The sequence below is a fragment of the Typopeltis vanoorti genome, chromosome 2, assembly GCF_054136105.1.
Source record: "Typopeltis vanoorti isolate ZY-2024b chromosome 2, IOZ_Tvanoo_1.0, whole genome shotgun sequence".
NCBI classification, from domain to species: domain Eukaryota; kingdom Metazoa; phylum Arthropoda; class Arachnida; order Uropygi; family Thelyphonidae; genus Typopeltis; species Typopeltis vanoorti.
In genome coordinates this window covers 107762231-107787028 of record NC_143550.1, presented here as the reverse complement: position 1 = coordinate 107787028, position 24798 = coordinate 107762231, and the positions used below count along the sequence as shown (strand labels likewise).

The window sequence follows — 24798 nt, the reverse complement described above, 5'->3', positions numbered from 1 at the left end:
GAGAGAGAGAGAGAGAGAGAGATTTTTGCCACTGATGTTTGATACTTAGTGCATTAAAAGAGAAACACAAGTATTGAGTGTATCAGTTTCAGTAATTTCATCTTCCAAATTCCATCTCTTCAGTTGTTCTTAAAATTAAAAAAATCATTTAAAATTTGTTTTTTAGTTTAAAAAAAATCATAAATTGCATTTTTTATTTTAATTGTTTTTTATTTCAATTTATTGTCCTCTTTCATTCTGCTCAAAACAATGTTTAAGGTTATTCGTTTAACAGATTTTAAAAGTATATTTTAAAATCCAAATTAACCTGTATTTGTAAGATCTCCGACATTGCTGTCTACTCTTCCTACTATCTGGGATAATCCGTGCTTCAACTTAAATACCTAAATCTTAATCCTAGTGTGGATATTGTTGCTACCATTTTTGTTTAAGTCGTCCGTTTTGTTAGAATTTCTGTCCCTCTGGTTGAAATCAGATGTAATTACAATCCTTGAGTTTTTATAATGCCAAGTTCGTTTCTAATATTGTGGTTTTAATATGGTCCTTCCATTGATGTCATCTATCAATGCCTATCATTTTTCTTAGGTCTCTCTCATCTGTGGTCATACGACTTTCATCTACGGTTTTATTTTTTACTCAACCTTCAGATCCATGCATAAATATCGGTGCTAATTTTATCTTCTATATTGTTAGCTCGGTGTTTTGGCTGATTTCTATCTCTTGTTCTTTATAAAATTATTTAGCTGCCTTACCATCACACAACTAGTCTTATGATGAGAAACATTCTAAAACTAGAAAAAAAGCTTAATTAAAAAAAAACATAATTTTAAAATATTTTTTCTGAATTAATGTTATCCAGCTCCTTTTAAACATCGTTAAAAGAATAAAGAAGTAAATTAAAAGGATGTTTGTTGTTCTTCCTAAAAAAGTAAACAGTTATTTATACATATTTATAACAAAAATGGAACTCCACATATAAATGAAGAGGCGAAGTAATCACCGAATTATTTCAAAACAATAAGCATTTTAGTTTTATTTTGAAAACAATTAAAACGTGTAGATTTCTTTAGGTCAAAGGTTTTGATCCCGACTTAAGGTCAGTGTTCCGAATACAGATCAGTCCACATTTTTATAAATAATCATTAGATAATCACAATCATGTGATTGTCGATAATTTCTGAATCAATTAGCCATTTCAGCAATATTAAAAATCGACATTTTTATGTCCAGCTTAATATTTCACTATTCTCCATTTGTACATCTTAAACTCCATTACAGATGACATATCGGAGATGAATGTCTTCAATAGTAAGAAGTCATTTTCTGTGTGTACAATGCTCTTAAAGGTGACCTTTCAGTTTCAGCTATCTTGAGATTTCATTAATCCCAAAACAACAAACGAGTTCCTACGAAACTGCTCTGAGAGACATGCTTAAAGCCCATGGCCATTACTACTTGGAAAAATAAGTCTATCCAAGCGTATATTCCCGATTTGTTTCCTTTTTTTCTTTTCTTTTTACTTGTGTCAGTCTTGGTAACGTCTACGTTTTTCTCTCTCTCTCCGCCAAAATCCTCAATAGTTTCTTCACATACTTGGAAGCTATGTCACATCCCCTTTCTCCTTGAATCATCGAAACGTAAAGAACTTATTTCCCCTTATGGTCCCTGAGGCCAATAACGTCTGGTTATAAAGAGAGAAAGAAAGGGGAAAAAATCGCGACCACTGGAAGAAAAAGGAATGATCAATAATCATCATAAGGTGCACAATCGCGTAAAAAACGAAATATCTTTTAATATATCTATGTTTCCTTGGGGAGAGAGAGAGAGAGAGATTCAATCTCCATTGATACTTTTTCGTAGAATTATCATTGAACATTATTTTATTCTGTATTGGAAAGAAGACGTAAAACAAATCAAAATTTGACATAAAAAGTCGTGTGTAGTTAATTGTAATATCAAAAGTAATTATAAGCCGCATTCCATCAATTTCACATATTATTTCCCTTTGTCTTAGTTTCAATAAGTGAATTATTAACATTTCGTAGCAATGCAGTATAAACTATGCAACACTCTTTAAAAGTGCTGCATAGCTTACATGGCTCATGATGCAGTGAATAATAATAAAAAAAATAAGTAAATAATAAAATAAAATAGCAATTTTATTATTTATGGCAAACTGACATGAATAGAGAAGATTTTAAAATATATTTATAAAAAATCTTCTGAAAAGGTATAAACACCTATTATTTAAAATTAATATCTATATTATTTAAATAACTTTCTTTTTCCTGGACTAAAGGAATATTAAAGGAATAAAGAGACAAAATCGGATAAAATCTTCGTTAAAATTGCGTTTCATTATATAAAAATCTTAGGAAAATATTTTAAACCCCTGTTATTTAATTTTTATATTCAATTAACTTTTCTTTTACCTAAGTATAAAAATCTTTGGAAAATATTTTAACTTTGCTTTTGCCTAAGTAAAGGAATAAGGAAGAGTCTGATAAAAGCTTAGATTAAAACTGCATTTTTACATGAAATGAAACAAAAATGTTAACAACAATTATGCGACCGACTCAGGTGTTGATAAGTTTCCTTACCCATGGCAAGAATAATCAAGCGTTTTATCTTTTTTTTTTATTATTTATTTATATTTCATAAGTTGTATAAATAGATTTTTTTAAATTCTTTGAAAGTCGGTATTTTTAAGTTAAATATTAATTAATATTTCGTTTGCAAATTAATGCATTTTAATGTAAAATTTGAAAGCCAGAATATTATTCATTTTGGTCTACCTATATTTCTGAATGTCTTTGGCAGCAGACGATTTTTGTCATCTAGTGTGACAAAAACAAAACAAAACAAAACCTATATACTTGTAATAGTTTTCAATAAATAATGACACGGCTGAAAAATGAACAAAATGCTTATAAAATAGTCGAATAATTGGCTGTCAAAATGAGAAAAAATTAACGCTAAACAATGATTCAGACTAAAGTAGGCTGAATCACTGGTTCACTGGTTTCTAACGTTGATACAATCATTCTGAGTTTGTTTGGACATTTATCTGTCCATTGCATCAGAGAGGTGCTAAATAAATGCTTATATCCGAATTTTATTTGGATACAGCTGAATCCAAACAAGTCTCAACTTCAGTAATGAACCGCCTACCCAATATCCCAAGCAAACACGTCTTCTGCTAGACCAACAACCAGTAATCTACCAGTGCAATTAAAATGGCTATAGAGCAGTAGAAATCTCCCAGCTGAAATACAAATAAAGACTTTTCCCAAGAGATAAATGTGTTTACATTTCGGATTTGGGTTGCTGCTTAGCAGAACTAGTAAGGAAGGGATAGCTGAATTGAAATGTTTCTATAGCAACGTCTATTGCAATATAAACGTGACTTGAAAGCGCTAGTGTGGTGGCCACTCATACGGCTCTTCTAAACATTTGTAAACATTAAATCCCTTCACTGATAACACAAGTAATGAAAAACTGCATAACACTGAACACATTTCAAGGAATGGGAGGGAAGAAATAGATGGGGGGGGGGAAATAGCTGTCAACGGCCCATCTTGTGACATCATTTTCTGAACATAAAAGCTTACTTTTAGGACAAGTAGGGTAGTCGTTAGACCTTAGACAGAGTGCAGGTCGGAATGAAATATTAGTGCAGAAAGTGTGGTGTCAGCATGACTGAGTGAAAACCACGCGTGACGTTTGCGTTACCGTAGCAACCTCACCGAGTACAGACACCTGTTACTCAGACAAATGCGCGCGTGCACTTTGCTTGATACCATCGATTCACTCTTTGTGACATTATTGTTGTGACACACATGGTAAAAAGTTGGAGCAAGTTTGGAAGACGATAGGAAAATGCTTTAAATTCAATTTAGAACGAGAGACCCCTAGCGGAAGAATACAGAAAGTAATGTAAGTAATTGCTTTAATATTTTCAATAAGCCGTACTTGAGTTGGATTATTATCTATAACTGGAATGGGAGAGAGCGGAAAATTATATAAATTCAGAAATTGTAGTGAATGTCACGTTAGGTCATTCTTCTTAATTGTACGATAACATCTTGATATTTTTCTAGATGCATTTATAACTTAATTTGCTGCATTGCAGTGTCCATTTTTTATTAAGTGGTTAGTGGCCCACTTCGATTACTCGTAGATCGATTCACTCGGTAGAAGATGACCTGAATTGACTACATATTACTTTGACACTTTCTTGTGTCTCATGAGATCTTGAGTGCACCAACTTCGATCAATTATTGCTTACTGACGTCATGCCACTTTCACTGCTTAGAAGTTCACCGCTAGCTCGATCAAGTACCATATATGTAGGAGGGAAGAAAAAGACTGGTATCAGCTGCAGAACGCAAGCACGAGACTGGTATTAGCATCTGAGTGAGTGCAAAACCACACGTGATCCGTAGCCTACAATGTTGATATTGTAAAGCACGGAGCTGTTTTGAAAAGGAAGTCGAAAATATTTCGACTACAATTTAAATATCAATATACACGGTGGAACACCTGAGATGGTTTCATAATGATGAAAATTCGAAAAATAGTTCATGTCAACAAAGCAAATACTCTCCACACCAGGGTTTTCCACAGAATATTGTAGAAACGTGAGAATATTAACGTGTTGCTGACAAAATTTAATTTGTCTTAGAAGCATTTAGTCGGCGAGGGACTAAACTGTGTCATCGTAATAAAATTAATAAAAGGAAAGGTAACGTCATAAAATTAATGGGTTGCAGGTGTTCACGAAGTTCTCGATAAACGCCCAAGTCGCAGCAGCTTAAAATGTTAAGGGGTTTTGAAATATTAATGATAAATGAGACATCATAAAATTAATGGAGTTACTCCGTCTGAAGCAGTACGGTAAACAAAGTAATGGAACGAATGCCATATTTTTATCATTATTTATATCTTTTCCCTAGCAAACGAAGGAACAGTTCAAAAGCATTATAGGAGATCCTGTGATAGGAGTGAAGTTAGCTTGGTCCACCTTTGCTACGAGTTTCCCGGTGTTGTACTACCTTACCCCAGTCCTGAAGATATTTTCAAGCGCAAACTTTGTTTGATCACACTTGGATAAAGGATTAAACTAAGTTTATTAAGGAACAGTTCATTTAGATGAGGATTAAGGTATAGTAATAAAAATCCAACAATGGAAAATGACTATTTAATTAACGTGCCGTAAGACATTACCTGAAATGCGATATATAATAAGCATTCCGGCTATAGTTTTAAGACAGATTAAACCTAGAATGTTACTCAAAGCTCTTAAATAAAATGCATATCAGTATTTTTCAACTGAATGTGAGTTAGTCGGTCTCATACGGCAGTTTAAAGGTTTTTCAACCCAGAAAGTAGGCTAACCAGCCATAAGCAACTAACAGACATAGGATATTACTGGAATATGAATTGACTATCATTCTGTTGGATCTGGTTTTCAAAGCCTGCGTGGTCTACGCATAGAGTAAATCAGGAAGGAATATAGTTTTATAGATTTTTAAACAGTTCTAATGTTAGTTGGATTAATGCCAAGCAACTCAGATTAAGTCGAGGTGTCAAACTGTCTATTATTTCGTACTGCTGTCTGCTTTTCTGTGTCAAAACTCTACTTACTCGAGAAGCGGACTGGAAACACAAAATGGTTTATAGCAAATATTTAAAAATCGGTCCCTATTTGGTTTATACTGTCACACAACCTTCCAAGCTGCTGTTTTTCATGTAGTTCTTTGCTCCTAACTTTCCCTCTTGCCTTTAAAACTTCTTAGGGCTCCTTGAGGAAGATTTTTCTAGCTGGGATTCATGATTCGACCTGATAGCATCGTGAAATATTGCATTTATACCGAATTGCGTCCTTTAGCTCTAACGTTTTGATAGATATTATATTATACTGCTGAATGTAATATAACATCAAATACACAAAACCTATGGAATCTCAGTGCATCGTGCGGGCTAATAGTCATGAAAAAAAGCAACTTATTAATGTTGTTCATGAACAGCTGGAGGTGGCAATTCTTCATTAGCACAATTCGACGAAATTTGTTCCGCAGAATAGAACCGAGGAGAAATGAAAGAGGGAGAGAAATTGCTTCTGTAGGTTTTGAAGCTGAACTGAGAATGGATATAGACTTAATTTATTTAGTGTAAGGGTTTGGCATCAAAGGAAAATTCTTTCCCTACTGTTAAAGATAGAACTTGAATGTGCTTTTCCTTTATTATATCGATATCTGTTTCTCACATTCTCTTTAAGTAAAGGTGAAACATCTGCGTTATTTCTCTGCAAGAAGGGCGTGATCAAGGTGTAAGCTGACATTGATGATTTGACTACGTTCTTGTTATAATGAATTCATTCTCACTTCCCATGACGCGTGGCTACCATTCAATACATTTCCTACTTTCAGCGAAACTTTAAAAAATAGAATAAATTAGGTAAAGATTTCCGTCTTTTATTTGCCTACGAAGTGTAGAAAAATACTTCATTTATTTTAGCATATTACATGCCTCCAAATAGCAGTTAAATGATGACCCGTCATATTCCACTTAATTTAGAAAAGCCTGAAGTTCGATTCTCATCGCTAAAATGAGAAATATTTCCAGGAAAAAAATATTTTCAAATGAAGGTGATTTGGTCGTCTCATATAGAAAGATTATTCTAAGGATAGCTCTGGTTTTCCATCTCGTAAACAGAGAAAAAGGTCTGAGAACATACAGCGAAATTCAGTGAAATATACGTTTGCTGGAAAGCGAAGTATCTGGTTTAAGAGTAATCTAAAGGATCACCGTAATCGGATTTGGAAGTTGAAGAAATATTGGAGACTTAATCTAGAAGGATATTGAGGAATCGAAACATATCAGATAGAGAACAGGGTTCAGTTTTATACCATAATCTCTATATGAAATTTTTTTTTGTTTCCATTTGGAATTGAGAGCTGAAAATAATGCAAGAGGACGAAGTCAGTGCAAAAAAAATTGTCTTTTTATTCGCTGCAGTGAATTAGATTTAAAAATGAAAGCTGTAACTGGGTATACACATTAAATACCCTGTTAGACAGCTATTCAGCATTACGTAGAAGCAACTAAGCTTAACGAAGGCAATGTATACTGATGTCCAAAAGCTAAGGAAACACTATTTCTGAAAATTACAACCGCAAATTCCGACGAATCAGCTTGTGGCAATTTGTATAACTGAAGAATTCGAGTAGAACGTGGGTACACATTCAAATTTTCGAATCGCGAAAAGGGGTCAAGTGGTAGCATTCAACAGGATAAAAGGCTGCGCTAAGCAAATTGTGTTTGAAGGAAGCTCTTGTCAGGAAGGAATAAAGTTGCAAACTTGGACGCCTTCTAATCTTTCAAACACTCATCTAGATGATTTCATGTGCGGAAGAATTATTGGAAATATTGAAGAAGGCCTCAGAATCAATCATATTGTTAGAGTTTGCGATCTCACATAACGTTGTACCAAAGTTCTGGGCAGCGTTTCAAACCAATGGTATGTCTTACAGACGTTTGCTAAGAGGTCGCCCTCGTTCTATCACGGAGTATGAAGACAGATTTTTATGACAGCAAAACGTAATCGACGCACCACAGCAGATCAGTTTGCACGTCGCCTCCATTCAAGCACCGGTACGCTGATATCTTGCGTTTCTTTAACTACATCTCAAGATAGAGCACGTTCTCAGTAGTGTTGTAACCATAAACATTGCACAAGACACCAATAGATTAATGTACGTTTTATAGATGAGAGTCGTTTTAGTCTTTCCTCCGATTCTAGACGACACTTAATTTGGCTTGAAAGTGTTTTCCATCACGAGAATGTTCTATAAATACGGTGGTCCTGGGGTCATGGTGTGGGGACATATTATGCTTAATGGACGCACCAAACTAAAAGTGCAGGCAAAGGGACTATGACTGGCGAAAGATATTGCAACGAAGTTTTTCAACGTCATGTTCGATTATTCCGTGGCGCTGTAGGCGAAGAATTCATTTTTATGGATGATAATACCACATCACATTGTACACGAGAAGTGGAGATCTTCTGGAGAGAGACTGAGGATATTAATTGAATCGGATATTAATCTTATCCTCGCTCTGAAAGAGGAGTGGGACAGTTTACCTCAAGAACTAATGAATCACTTAATGATAAGCATGCTACGACGTTGTGAGAGCTGCATCTCAGTTTGGAGTGGACATATTCCATACTGAAATGAATCTCTGCATAGTTTTCTAAGTACTGTACATTAATTCCTTAACTACGTCTTTAGGCAATTTGTACTTTTGCCAAAAACGTATTGCAATTTAATTTGTACGAAATCTATAACACATTTTTGTGTGATATAATTTATTAGTATACAGGCAATAAATTTATGCCCACATTTGGCTGTAGTCATGAAACTTTTTTCGTATATAGATAAAAAAAAAATGTAGTTTGCATTAGCTTTTGGACACCAGCGTATCATGCTGCATCTATTCTTCAACAGGTTTTGAATGTTGGAGAATACATTGTAGTTGAAGAATATGTACAATTTTTCTCCAAACTCGGGGAAAGAAGCCCGACTTTGCGCGATATTTACTAGTTTCGGATTTACGGCTGAAGCAACTCAGATGTGAGACCAGTATATATTATGTCTGTAAAGTGAGTGTATTCTTCGGCCGTTTTTTTTTTTTTTTCTGTTTTGAGGGATGAGAAAACAATTTTTGTGAGAAAAAGACCTATCATTGATTTCATTGTATTTGCGTAGTACTGTATTATGCTATCTCATTATTTCGATAAATAACAATTGCAGAAATTGCCCTGAAACAAAACGCATTTATTGATGTATCAATTTCGGAATCTTTTCTAACCTTAGTATGTTGCTCATATTGTTTTATGGTTTTTATAAGGTTTGAAATGATATAAGGTACGTATCAATTTATATTTCGTGAGAATTTTCCGCCCACGTCCATGCTACGTCAACAAATCACCTGGTGAGATTTAGGTTAAATGCGAATGGCATTTGAATCATACAACGAACATCCGATGAAAAACGATGGCCTGTCAACAACATGTGCTCTTCAGACAATGACTGTATGCAGATGGGTGTGCGAATGATAGGGTAAGAAGGCGCTTTAAACATACAAAAACAACTGAATTCCCAATAACTAAGATAGAAATTGCTAAAAGAAAGATAAAAATATTTCATTCCACTGGAGATTTTATCCATCGTTTGAATTCTTATCAGCATGACAGTGACGTTAATCCTTCTACTTAGCAGAGCAAAAACAAATGTATTTAATGGGAATGAAATTCTAAAGTACGCCATAAGTATACAGCAATCCCTCGATTAGTGCGCCTAATGCGTTCTTTAAAGCAGGCGCATTAATCGAAAATGCACTAATCGAATATAATAACCTATGGGAAAATGTATAATTCGTTCCACAGATTTCTTTTTTGACCCTTAATTGTTTTTATAAAAGAATTAGGGTATGTCTCAGGGACTAATTAAAGGAAAACCATGAAGCTGAAAGACAATAAAACATATTCGGAATATAAATTTATTATTCTGCTTCTTAACAAAGAATTGAGCTAACGTAGTTTGGCGAGCATTCTGTTTCTTTTTTTTCATACAACTGACGGCATGGCCCTATTGCCTCTTCAGCAAATTTTACTGGTTCTGTCTTCACCAGGATCAGTCTCTAAGCATTGCTGCTTAAAACTTCGATTGTACGAAAATTATTTTCAAATTGTTTCTGTGAAACCTCTTTGGGCTGTGATTAAATTTCTTCAGTGATTAAATTTTCTTCATATTCTTCAGGATCTTCCCGCTATGTATCTAAATTTAGCAGGTCGGAATCACTCCACTTCTCAGAATGAGATTTAATTAACTTAGATTCATTTGAAAAGCCTCTAAAATCATTTGCACAATGTGGAAGAATGTGCTTCCAAACGACTCGCATATTGCTAGCAGTAATTTCATTCGACTTAGCGACTTTATAACCAGGCTGAGATTTCTCTGATTTGGCTAGGAAACTCTTGGAAGGTATTCGCTTCCAAAAAAAGGCCGGTTTCATCGACGTTAAATATTTCTTGATCACAATAGTCTCCTTCTTACACAATTTTCTTCAAAATCTCTGGATATCTCCTTATCTGCACTTGTAGCTTCTCTTGTGATTAGAACATTATGTAGGATATTTCGCTTTTCGAAACGCTCAAATCACCCAGAACTAACGTGGAATTCTTCTTCTTTTCCATCATTGATAGCCCTTTCTTTCCAGGTTACAAAGTGCTTTTGATTTAATAAGGCCAGTGTTTAGCGGGATTTTGGTTACAATCTTCGATCCATGTAAAAAGAAGTCTCTCTGATTCAACCATTATAATATTTTGAGTTCGAGTGCATGCATGATGAACTTGAAGCAACCTTACCTTTTTCTTTGTATTCAGCAGTTGATTCAACCATTTTTGTGTTCTTGTCCTATCTCTGCTCTGGACTCGCCTTGTTCATTTTTCTTTATTATTTCAAGTTTTTCTTCCAATGAGATTACTTTTCGAATAATTTTCACACTTCTATTTTTTGCTCACTAATTCTTTTACTCATGAATAAAGGTTAGGAAAATAATTTAAAATAAAAAAAAATAAGGAAAACAATTGCGTGAGATATGATCAGCAAAATGCTATGTAAAGGAGACGACATAAATTTTGGCGGTAAATTTGGAACCTAGTATACATGGAAATGGTGTAGGATGCCATTAAAAATAACTTGGTAAAATGTTTCAAATCGGTAACTAAATAATTTCATCCTGGTGAGTGATTTTTTAAATAGTTAGCCATAAAAAATGTATAGATCGAAAATTTTGAAAATCTGTAACATTTATTTGTAAGATAAGCGCACTAATTAAATTTTAGAGGCGCCCTAATCGAATTTAGGTATCGAAAAAAAATGACGCACTAATCGAAAACGCAGTAATCGGGGGTGCATTAATCGAGGGATTGCTGTACTTTAGAAAAATTTATCACATTTTTTGTTGAACTCAAAATAACTTTGGTTGTGTAAACTTTCTCCTAGTGCACGCATTGTCGATTTAAGTCACGCAAACTTTAAAAATTAATTGTAATTATAATTATCGTGTAGTTTGTCCTTTTGTGCTTGACTTTTAGAAAAACTACGTAATGAGAGTCAAAGTTATCATATCTTTTTCATCTATTGTAAATCACAATAAAATTTGATTCTAGGAAATCGAGTGTTTAATTTCAAGCAGCGATTATCAAATTCTGTCCAATCAGGATTAAAGTTCACAGCACTGCTTCAAGAACCGCCAATATTGCAAACGTTTTTTTTTTTTTTTTTTTTTTTAGCGAAAGTGTATTTTTCAAAATGCTTTAAACGATGCGAGAAACGCAGCTATTTGTAACTATCCTTCTGACTTTATATTACGCAATAAAATGTTATTTTTATGTTTTCAAGTAAATTATAATTCAAACATGAGAATAATTAATAAACATATTTTTGAGATCTGCAGTTTCAGTCTAATAGATAGACGTGTGCGAAGCTTTGTACTTTTTTTTTTTGTTATCTATCTCTATCGGTGGTATTTGAGAATTTTTATCTGTGAATCTCCCCCCCCCCCTCACGAAACTGTAAAGTTATGACTCACTCACAGGCTATACAATCCAGAAAAAAAAAAACGGCTCTACAGACCAAACATGGAATTTTTTCATCTCAGATATCGCCTCGCATGACGCACAATGTATTCCTGCAAAGTTTCGCAACATTTGGTTGACTAGATGGCGCTCTACAAGGCCTTAAACAGGGATACTTTAATTTTGATCACCCTGCATAATAATAAAATACAAAATAATTAGACTTTTTTTACTTCGTTTTTTTTTCTTTATTCACCGGAATGCGATTCACAAGATGACAATTTCGAATATTTTTTTTTCAATATAATAAAAAAATAACAAAATAGGACGCAAGGCGCTAATTGGATTTCTAAAAACAAATAAAAATAAATTATTATAAAATCAATTTTTTGAAAGTTTTCAATCTTTTTTTTTCCTTTAATTCGTTTGACTCTTCAATAATGTTCGGACAGTTGGCTCTCTCTCTCTGTTCTATTTTTTTTAAAAACAGAAACGCCCTTTGTTATTTCTCAAAGAAAGAACGCAACTTACCCAATACTACACTTAATAACTGCCTCTGCGGGAGATTCGTAGATTTGTCTCCGACTAGCAACGTGAATAAATTAACCATTATGTTCCTGTCAGTATCCGTACATTCCGCACATAACATGCATTGCTGGAAACCGAAGGTCTGCAAGAAAATAATAGGGAAAAAAGTAGAATCTAAAAGAAAGAAAGACCTTTATTTCAGGTTAAATAATTCAAAATGATAAAAGTTTAATATTGTGCAGTCGCCTTTTATAAAAACGTTTTGCAGTGTGTGTGAATGTCGACAATCACAAGCGGTATGTCGACAGTCACTTATCGATTTGGTAAAACTCGAAAGAGAACTGTAGTATTGCGGTTGCTAACATTCATCAAATCCGTTTGGTCTAACGATATTCTTCGCAGTAATTACTAAGGTGAATTATGGGGATTTTTATTTTCTTGGACATGCTTATGAAATTCTTAAGAATGTGCATCGACTCTTTCAAGAAATAAAAAAATAGTGGTAACCGTAATAGTTTCGTATTGGTCTTATTGCTAGCTACTCATGTATAGTATAGATTTTAATTTTTATTCTTTCTTTGAACTGTATTATATTCTTGCTCTTCCATATGAATGTAATCGTTTTTCATACTTTCCCATTTTCTAAATTTTATACTGTCTTGACTCATTAGTATCTTCGGTGTTATATACTGTATATCGAAATATAAAATCTCTTATTTAAACAACTCATGAATAATTTTTATGCTAAAGAATTTTACGTATGTTTCTTCAGCCAATATTCTATTTTTATCTAGCTCATACATACAAAAGGTTATATGCAACCCTATCTCAGAACCTATCATCATCAAATGTACTGAGTGGGGTAATGATTTATTTATTTATTTTTATCTATTTTATATATTTTTTAAATTTATTTTTACATGGTCCGGAAACCATGATCTAGAGACCAAACATGGAACTTTTTGTTCATGCCACTTCAGATCTCCATTAAGCGGGCAGTCGATGAAATTCATTGACTCAAACATCCATACCCTATGCGGGATTCGAACCCAAAGCCTGTTAAGTGGAGAGCGGATATGCTAACCACTCTGCCAACAAGGCTGGCATTTAATATTTAATAACAATGTTAAATTACTTAATGTAAACATTTAATTTGAAACCTTGACAGTTTATAAAGCTAACTATACATCATGCTTAAGGCTTTTTCTGTTATTACTCTTAATCTTGGAGGCTAAATGGAAATAATTTGCAGAACTAAATCCAAACTCAGAATGGTAACAAATCATAATCACAGGAGCTCATGCAAAAAAAAAAAAAAAATATATATATATATATATTGGTGTATTATTCTGAAAATAAGTATGAGAGAAATTACTAGTACAGTTAATTTCACGAGAATGATACTATACTAAAGAGTTCTTATTATGACTATCTACAGCCTTACCAATTAAAACCTGACAATACTAGGGTTATTATAGCTTATAAATATTTTTAAGTGAATTTCATCCAAAAGCTGTAAATCTATCGCACGATAGGTATGCTAACAATTTTACAGGATAATAATTCAACCGAACGACGAAACTCATCTACTTCTTCAAAACATTTACAAATACCTACAGTGGGAGTCGAACCTACAGTCTATTGACTGTAAACAGTAAACGCTATCCACTCGCCTAACGGCCGGCCAGCCATTAGTATATAATTTTGCTTAAATTTGTTAAGTTAAACTTTGCCCTAAAAAAACAATTCATTAATAGACATTTACGGTCAGAATATTTCCAATTATTTTTTTCATTTTTAAGATTTGTCAGTTTTAACTTTATCGCTAGCAGAGAGCGGCCAAATAAAGTAATGTATTGATTTCTTTTAGTATTCCATTTGGAATACTAAAAGAAATCAATACATTCACAAAACCATTCGGAATATTTATTTGTTTGAAATTCTGATTTTATTCACCTTACTAATTTTATTTATGCAACAATTAAATTGACTTGATGAAATTCCGACAACGTTTATAATGTAGCAAGTCGAAAATACACATATTAATTCATGCTAAGCCTAAAATTATTAACAGGAAAGTAAAAACACACATGAATTTCACTTAAAAACTCTAATAGTTCGTCTTCGTATTAATGAAATTAATGCAAAGCTTAAAAGTTATAGTAATGATTTTAAGTTTATATTGTTGTTTGAGTTTTGAAATTTAAATAAATTTAAATAACTAAAAAACTTTAAAGTTAATTCAATAATCGCAAGTAGTGGTTAGTATACACAGTTTGTGGAGTATCATGGTATTATTCTTTTTATTTTTTGCTTCATTTGTATTCTTCGTATGCGTATTTGTATTCTGGATTTTATATATATATATATATATATATATATATATATATATATATATATATATATATATATATATATATATATATATATATATCATATTTCCAAGGTTTATTTCTGCCACAAACTGTTCAAGTGGCTAAAATACATTTCAATGGCAATGTTAGTAACACGGACTTCTAAGCTCTCTTGTTATAACAAAAGTCTGTTATTTCCCACGGATATCTAAAAATAAACGAAACACCAGACTTTTTTAACGTCGTGATAGTGAATGACCCTCTCTGTATACATCGCTTTACTTAGTGATATCCAATTACCGTGCGCTAATTCTACTCAAACTTTCATTAGATTTTATTTCGGTGTAATTTTTTTCAGTCATTTTGTGTTCATTAGTGACTGTTGAGATGGGAGGTGGTTTTGTTATTTTATAGTTAAGTGCTCTGGTGCATTATGTGAATGGTAAGCCAACTCAGGTTGTGTACACATAGTTAAATATTTCTCAGAACGTTTAGCCAAAGACGGTGAGTACATTTCATTTCATTCTTACTGATATTTTCAGGCATTTCTACGAATTATTTCTTTCATCACAGAGTTTCTGATTCGATTGACTTAAGACGTCTGATGAGAAACTGTGCTTCTCTGGATTATTCTACCTACATAACTAGCGCAAGAGAAAGTTGTCCATTGTCTTATGGTAATCTTTAAAGATAGTAAGGTCTGCGCTAGAATAGAAGATATCACAGACCTGTGATATAATTACATAAAACGGAGACGAAGAGCGTGAATGGACCTCTTTATACTTGAGTTTAATGGCTGTAGTTAACATCGCATCCATGTACTCTTGACATGGGTTGCATTAACTCACATTGCTTTCCATTATTCACCTGAATATGCTTTTATTCTTTTATTTATTTATTGTTATTTTTATTTGTTACATTTCCAACAGCGAAAGAATTAGAAATCATTAGCTTATATTAGAATCCAGACTAGGGATTAGATAGTTCATGAATCTCTCTCTATAGATAAACTCATAACAATTTTTGTTATGAGTTTATCTCTGAAGCCACTTTAGGTCTCTAATAAACAGTACGATGATCTCCCACGACATGATGAAAATTTCTGCTATTGAAATGGCTGGTAAGTAGTAGTAGAATGTTCCTCGTAAGATGTCTGATGGATATGTAACATACTAGCTGAAACATGGAAGCAGACAATATTTGCCTGAAATGTGATCTGGATAAATACAAGAAAGCAAGGAAAAACCGAGTTTTTAGCAGAGGTTTCTTCCTAGGAAAATTCCAATACTCACACATATGACCAGATAATTCACTTTTCGATGTAAAATGCTTAGTGATATTTCTCCCATGTATTATAAGAGATTCAAATACAGGATTCCAATCAAGGGATACGTTTTGTTTTGACGACTACCCTCAATATGACGCAGACATCTGAATATACTTTTGTTTAATTCAGTTGATTAAACAAAACCAATACAGTGTGGTTTTGTTTAATCAACTGAATTAAACAAAATTGCAATTGCAATTGCAGTAAGAATTTTTATCCAATAAAGAAAATAATTTTTAAAAGTATCATTGCTCATTTGATCCTTAAAGAATTCGAAAGGACAATTCATGTTTCAGCAGTATTTAAAGAAGTGAAATGGTATACCTAAATCACTATTTGTACAGCAATGGAACGAAAAGAACATGACTGAATTCTTTCAAAACCTAAGTGAAAGCGATTTTTATGCGAATGGTGAAATGACTGGATCGATTTTAGTAATGGCTGAAAGCACAAAGGAACTTAACGATATTTTGTTGTTTACATTCCCTTGTGCAGTAATAATTTGGTTACATTACTATTATTATCGCAAATCATGCTTTGAGCAAATACAATGTATACAGAGATAAGTATGATTTTTTTTCAATGCTCGAAACATAGGCAAATCATACTTATCTCCACTGCTGAAGTCACCAGTCATTCGAGAAACATTGATGTATTATAAAAATAGCATTGAGTTTATTTCAACTAAATTTATTATTGTGCTATAATACTTACGTGTCCTTCGTAGCTGCGTTGGTTTCGATGGAGTCCTTAGGCTAGAAAGACCCGAGTTCGAATCCCGTTCTCTGAAGCGAAGAATCTTTATCGGAGCTTTTCACCTCAAAGGTGAGTTATTCGGCCAATGAAAGCAACGGGAAACTACCTTACTCTATAATAATTCCTTGGTTAAGTACCATGGCTACTCTAGCAACGACTAAGTTGAGGAATACACACATAAAACTCACAGAGAATTTTAAACTTTTGCTATTATTATAAGAGTTATTATAAATTTTCTTTATAATAACCTTTAACGTAACCATTCTAAATAACTCCATTGTGTGCGTAAAGGTGATATCATAATATAATTTATTCAATCATTATAATCATCGAAATTTCCGTTTTTCATGAGATAATGTATAGATAATTGTATGGAAATAGTAAATATACTTTATAGCAATCATCTGCATCCATATAAAAATATATCCCCTCCCGTCTCATGTTGGGCTCAAAATCTCTGATAAAGGTTCTTCATGTCCTAGACGGGATTTGAAGCCAAGTCTTTGCAAACAAAGGACATCTTCGATACTAACTGAGTTATCAAGGCTCTTTAAAGATATAGTATATATTATTTACATAGAAACGAACAGCACGTGCATTATACGAATATAAATATAAAAAAGTATGAGAATGTGAGCAAGTAAGAACGAGTAAATCAAGATATGCAAAAAAAAAAAAAGCAAAAGAAAGAAAGTGAATTTTATGTTAAGACATCGATTTGGCAGGCATCAGTTTTTTCTCTTTCTTATATCTTCTTTACTCGTTCTTACTTGCTCACATTACCGTTTATATATATATATATATATATATATATATATATATATATATATATATATATATATATATATATATATATATATATATATATATATATATATATATACTGATTCTATATTTCACGCACATATGACACCATTCTTGCTTATTTTGTTTGCTAGGTTTTGTATATTTAATGGAAGTATTATATCACGTATATATAAATCTAGTTTCTTAAAATCAGATGTCACAATTATTATTATTATTATTATTATTATTATTATTATTATTATTATTATTTCGAAGTTTTAAATTTTTTAAATTTTCATAAAAATACTTTATCTCTCTCTCTCTCTCTCTTGACTCAGAACAGTCTAAGATATCAGAAAGTTTTGTATGTGGTTGTGTGTGTGTAGGGGGGGTGAGTGGGAGACAGAAACTAAATAAACACTTGATTGAGGTGAACATATTTCTCGACACTTTGGTTCAATTCAGTTAATGCTAAATAATGCATTGTTCATACAATGGCGCTCAAAGTTTATTGCCATCGAGCGATGGATTTATTTATTTTTCGCTGTTACTTACTCTTTAACGGACGTATGACATGGTTCATACCTTTGGAAAATGCGTGGGTTTTCTTCCACATAAATAATCTTGAGAATAAGCGAAAATGATCCTTCCGCGTCATTTTAACATAATTGATTGATTAGAATTATGGCTGGGGGGGGGGTAACTAATGCATGAGAGTCTCCGACGAAGCCCTTTGGTTGGAAAGACGTGGGTTCGATTCCCGTATGAGGTGAGGAGTCTTTATCTGGTCTCTTTCGACCTAAAAGTGAGTTAACCGGTCTCATACGGCGGTAGAGGTTTTTCTCGCGGTTAACTCGGGTTTTTCGTCCCTCAAACCAGGCAAACCGGTCCCGTGAACACACACGGCTACTGTCATAAATATGCTACGGCAAGGAAGGGAAACCACCTTGCTCATAATAATTTTTCTAATATGGTAACATATAGCTACCCCCACTAGCCATATGGCTGTGAGAATAGGAATATAACTAATGCATTATTGATAATCTGATTCCTCACACACACATGTACATACGATAAAATATTGAAATAAATATTAACTTTCAATAAATAATGTGCAGCAGTGAATATCATGTTCGCACAGGTCTAGAATGCTTCACTCATTATTATTATTTTTATTTTTATTATTTCAAAATATAGAATAATGCATGCAGTGTATTTCAGGAAATAAATTGAATGTTTTTTTTTGCGGGGGGGAAATGCACCATTATTAAGTTTAGAAGAAAATGCGATCATTGATCGACGAAGTCAGATAATTTTGCCTCCGTATTAACGTCTTTCATTATTCAGATTTATATAAAGTCGGCAAGTGAAAGTCATAAGAGGATTGCATGTCTTTTGCTGTCTGTGATGTTTAGGTTTTCAGAAGGAAGGAATTAAAATAATCGAATTCTGTGGCATTAATTTGGGAATAATAATAGTATGCATTAAGATAACCACACACACACACACACACACACACACACACACACACACACACACACACACACACACACACAAATTAATAGACAAAAAACATTTACTGCCAGAAATGGTAGATTGATGATGAGTCGTAGACATCATGGAGGTGCAAATCACTTTGCTTGGTTGGTTGGTTAGTCGAGTGGTTCGCATATCTGTGCTCCAACCTATAGGCTGCGCGTTCGGATCTTCCCATGGGCATTGATGTTTGTGATTGTCTTTAGGTAGTGGATGAATTCCATCGTCCGGTGTAACACCACCATTTCGCTTATTGGAGGTTTCAAGTAGATTTAAAAAGTTCCATAATCTTCTATAGATTTACAACCTTTTGTGGGTGGGAAGCACATAAATATAATCAAAATATCGAATTTCAGCGAAATTCGTCAAACAAGAGCGGAGTTATTAAATGTGAACAGGACTGACGGAAGAACGAAACTAATCTAATAGGGTGCTTACGAATTTGGTGAAACACATGAAAACGATTTTCAGTTTAATTACTGCGATAACGATTACTGTCATTTTACGGTAATGACATGTCGAAACACCGCTTTTTTTTAAAGCTTATCTTGTATCGTCTCCATGCTGTAATTATTATATTGGGAGTTACGGTCGAACTTACCTTCATTTTATACTCTCTCTCTCTCTCTCTCTCTCTGTATTTACAGCGAACCAACTAATAATATGTACATGCTAGTTAATTCATTTCTAACCTTATCACAATAAACCGATTGGTCCCTTGCGACGTGCACGTACAGAGAGTATCTGATGTGTCATAAACTGGGTACCATATGATAATATTTCCGGAGGGTAAGTGCTCGGGAATGCAGCATTTCTATTTCTCTCGATTAATTCCACGTGGAAAAGGAATGCAGGAAGAGAATGCACTTTGCAGGAGCTCTCATAGATGTCCTGTGCGATGGTGATCTGAAGGGTGATAAGTTTAATGAGGATGGTGAATTGTTATTATGCTTCAGAAACGTACCGAGTGTTATCTCGGCTTTCTGTCGTTTATTGTGGCACTTTTAAAAGCAGTGATTGCAAACTTGCACAACCTTTACATTATGCAATCGGTAATATTGATGTCAATCACATATGGGAACGACAATCCAATAACAGGCTCATTCAAGAGACGTGATTATTGCACATGGTGTTGGTGAATTAAAACGAATGGACAAACTTTCGTGAACTTCTGCTATTTTGGTGTAAATTATAATGACATTAATAGATACTTGTGATATCAAAGGATACATTTTGGGCCAATGGTCTTCATTTAGTATTTTCTTTATGTAACCGAAAATTAATGAAACATCAGATCAGTATTATATTTCAACACATGATTTTATTTCCTGTTTTTTATGAATTATTAGAGAAAAATTGCAGGCGATATATAAATTAAATTGCAATTTTAAGCTAATGAGAGAAGTAGCAATTGTATTCTTCAGGTTTCTGATATTGTTCTTTTGAAGTTCATTTTCTTTAAACGCGTTGTTATTATGCACTATTGAATATTTATTATTATTGTTAGGACAAAAACAGGACAGATTTATTATTATTATTATTTCTAGTAAATATTGTCGTTCATAGAATTCACTTCCCTATTTCATCTGTGACACGAAGAAAGGTATTCACTGATTGCTTACTTGCAACTGAACTTTTTAAATTCAAAATAAAGATATACACAAATGTAAAACTGAAGTTTATATAGAGTTTATTATATTTAAACTGAAATTCACAGCTGTCGTGAAAAATACTTTGGTAGTCTGTAGACCACAACGTAATAATCTTTGCTTTAGTTCATAATTTTCCATTGCGGTGTTTTGTGTTTCAGTATCCTTTGCTAAATTTGACAAATTTCCACTGAATAAATTTTCTGTAACAAAATCAAATAAATAAGTAAATCTTCTAATCTTTCATTCTGCAAAAAGTGTAAGACGGAACTCTTTTAAGAGCAACTTTTTTTTTTAATTGGTAGTCAGGGAAATTGCACCCTTAGTCATCATCGATGGTTTAGTTCAGTTTGGTTCAACTTTACTGACCCTTTGTATTGACTTCCTTCATCTAATATTCCTAATCCTGGCTCATATAATTGTCTGAAAATTAGTACAGAAGTTGCAGAATTATAATCTTGTGTTTTCTGGAGAAATAACCGTATTTGTGCCAACGATTGACTAAACCTGAATGTCGGAAGAATTAGGCTAAAAAAACGTTTCACGGCTCAGTAACTACAATTGAATCTCTTTTTCTGTAGTGCTAGTAGTGTGAATACTACCACGAAGCTAAATACGCCTTCACATTTTATACTGAGTGGATAAAATCAACTTTTACAGATGTGAAATGCTTCATGCATTAAGCCACTGTAATTAGCCTGACATCATCTAATATTTCAAAACTTGGGCTAAAATCATAGGAAGTGTAAGTGAACTTTCAACAATAAGTATTAGCAAGGCAGAAAAAAACTGCGCAGTTAAAGAAATGCACGAAATATAATTGATGATCCAGAATGTCAAGGAAAACAAGCCAGTTAAAAATAGCATTAAATGAAATTTAACGGAGAAGATAGAATATTTAAATTTATTTACTTCTTGTTGGAAATCACTAAATTCATTAGCTTTTTTTTTAAATCGACAAAGTAATTATTTCTCTACTAATTTCTAAAGTGGGTTGTTAGGAAACTATGATTATGTTTGTCTCGAAGAATTTCCTGGTGAATACCATACGAACATGATTAATAGTATTTAGTAGACAAAGGTGGTTTCTTTTGCATTTTTTGAAGTGAAGAAAATAATTAACTAGACATCTCAAAACAGTTTAAATGTTTTACCAAAATGTCGCATAACAAGCCCTGCGTTTCTGTATTTCATTTGTTTCCTGTGGGGGGGGAGAGTTCTTTTGTGCGGTTCCATTATATAATGTAATTATATTTTTTTTATTCATATTTTATTCTTGTGTAAGTAAACAATAAAATTTTTTAAATGAAGTATCATCACCGCTAGCTAATGGTATGAGAATTGATTTCACCATGCAGTGCACCCTTCCTGAGAAGTGCATATTCTCCTACTTTAAGGTGAGAACCTCCTCCCAGATTAGTTTTGGTCTTTACTGATGTCTCATCACTGAGAACAAGACTGGAATTCTGGAGTACATCGTTACATCATGAAGGCAGGTAAAGTTTATTTCATCCAGAACTCATTACTGACTGAAAATGAGTCTGTTAGCTAAATTTGTTTTGCGTACAAAATGAAATCAGATTGGAAAGAATAGGTGATTTTTATAGAGACGAAGTAAGAGTAATTTACTCAGGTGGAGATAAAAAGGAAAAAGGAGTTGCACTAGGTTTTAATAAAAGAACAGCAAAGAGCATCATTAGCATAAACTATCTGAATGACAGGATTATGGTAGTAAAATTGAAGGCTGAACCAGTGGACATAACAATAATGCAGGTATATGCCAACAAGTGACCATTCAGATGAGGCAATAGATGAAATGTACATTACAAGAACTAATTAAAGAAGAAAAAAGAAAAGACTATATGATTATAATGGAACATTGGAATGGAGTTGTAGGAGAAGAGGATGGGAGTGTAGTAGGAAGATACGGACTAGGTAATAGAAATGAGAGAGGGGAAAGGTTAGTGGAATTCTGTAAATAAAATAAGCTAATAATTACAAATACTTGGTTTGAAAAATCTAAGAGAAGACTATACACATGGAAAAAAACAGGAGATACGGAAAGGTATCAAATTGATTACATTATAGTAAAGCAAAGATACAAGAATAGTGCAAAAAATGCATGCACATATCCTGAACATGATATTTACTCTGACCACAACCTACTATTCATAGAAATAAATGTGAAACTAAAGAAAATAAAAGAAGCTATGAAAAGGGAAAAAATGGAACTTAGAGAAATTAAAAAATACCAAGGAATTTGGAAATAGATTGGGGAAAGAATTAGAAGAGACACGTTTTGTCAAAACCGAAGATCCAGAAAAGAAATCAGAACAAGTTAAAGAAAAAATAAAGAAGATTGCAGAAGAATAAATTGGATATTTAAGAGCTTAAAGAATAAAAGAAACCTTGGATAACTAATGAGGTGATTTATCTAATGGAAGAAAGAAGAAAATGGAAAAATAAAGACACCCCAAAAGGGAAAATACAATATAGAACCCTGAATGACAAATTGAGAAGGGAAGCAGAAAGAAGTAGAGAAGATTGGCTTAAAAAACAATGTGAAGAAATGGAAAATTATGAGAGAGTGGGAAGGTATGATCTTTTGTATGAAAAAGCAAGAAACATGAATCACAAGAGGAGTGGAACTCGAGCTAGAGGCATAGAAAATAAGAATGGAGAAATCATAACTGAACAAGATAAAATCCTAATGAGATGGAAGGAATACATTGAAGATCTATATGACAAGGAAAATAGACCAAATGAGTTGCCATTAGAAGATATAAAGAAGGTAAATGAAGATGATCTCGACCCAGAGATTTTGAAGACAGAAGTAGAAATGGCCATTAAAGAACTAAAATATGGACAGGCAGAAGGAATAGATGAAATACCTGCAGAATTCCTGAAACAATTTCGGAAGAAAGGAACTGGAGAAATAACCAAAATAATACATTTAATTTATAACAAGGGAGAACTACCAAAAGATTTTATGACCTTAATATTTATACCTATACCAAAGAAAAGTAATGCAGCGAACTGCAAGGATTTTAGAACAATAAGCCTCATTTCCCATACATCAAAAATACGTATGAGAATCATAACACGAAGAATTGCATCTAAAGTGGAAGAATTTCTTGGAGAAGATCAGTTCGGATTCAGGAAGGGTAGGGGACCAAGAGATGCGATTGGACTGTTAAGAATACTAAGTGAAAGAGGTATAGAAGTGAATAAAGAAGTTAACATCTGTTATATTGATTTTGAGAAAGCTTTTGACTATGTAAAATGGGATAAGATGGTGGAAGTAATGGAAACGATTGGTATAGATTGGAAAGACAGAAGGCTAATTATCTCAGTATATATGGGAGGACAAACTGCCATGGTGAGAGACATATATGGTACAACAGAACCAGGTACCATTGGATGAGGAGTAAGTCAAGGCTGTTCTCTGTCACCAATTTTGCTCAACATGTATTCCGCAGCAAGGCTAAAAGAAGCATTGGAGAATTCGCAAGAAGGAATAAAGATTGGAGGTGGACAGATATTTGCAATAAGATACGCTGATGACAAGGCATTGCTATCAAACACTGAAACAGGATTACAACATCTGTTGAACAGATTATTGGAATCATGTATCAATTATGGAATGAAAATTAACTTCAGAAAAACAAAGGAGATGAAAACAGCAAGGAAAGAGGCAAATATGGATATCAGAATAAATGGGGAAAAATTGAATCATGTAAAGACATTTAAATATCTGGGAAGTGCTATTAGCAGTGATGGAAGATGAAGAAGTGACATAAAAGCAAGAATAGCGATGTAAAGAGATGCCTTTAATAGAAAATGGAATTTATTCAGAAGTAAAATGGATAGAAACCTAAAGAAAAGACTAATAAATGTTATGTGTGGAGTGGTGCCCTCTATGCATCTGAAACGTGGACATTGGAGAAAGAAGAAACTAAGATTTTGGAAAGCTTTGAGATGATTTGAGAACTTAAAGTTCAATAAATAAATAAATAAACAAATTGTTTGTGAATTCACTGTGATTTCAAAAGTGATCTTACTTAAATATGCCTAACACATCAACAACACTCTTTGTTCTTTTAAGTTTACACATTTATTTCACAGATATTACTTACATTTCTTTCCAGAATGGGACATCTTGGAAATATCGAGGTTTGTGAGTAAACTAGTCACATGGTCTTACATCCTGAGCAG

General features: G+C 33.1%; 1 protein-coding gene across 3 annotated transcripts in view; it reads left to right on the top strand.

Annotated features, from left to right (window-relative positions):
* The window catches only part of Nep3 (M13 family metallopeptidase neprilysin 3), a 502574-nt gene that overhangs the window by 121820 nt on the left and 355956 nt on the right, over positions 1-24798 (top strand). Inside the window, exon 1 of one of the 3 annotated variants that reach the window (XM_090407360.1) lies at positions 3824-3936. The exons of the other annotated variants lie outside the window; for them this stretch is intronic. The gene's annotated coding sequence lies outside the window, so the exon portion shown is untranslated. Of the gene's footprint in view, positions 1-3823; positions 3937-24798 lie in introns of those variants that run through there. 3 annotated transcript variants of the gene reach the window in all.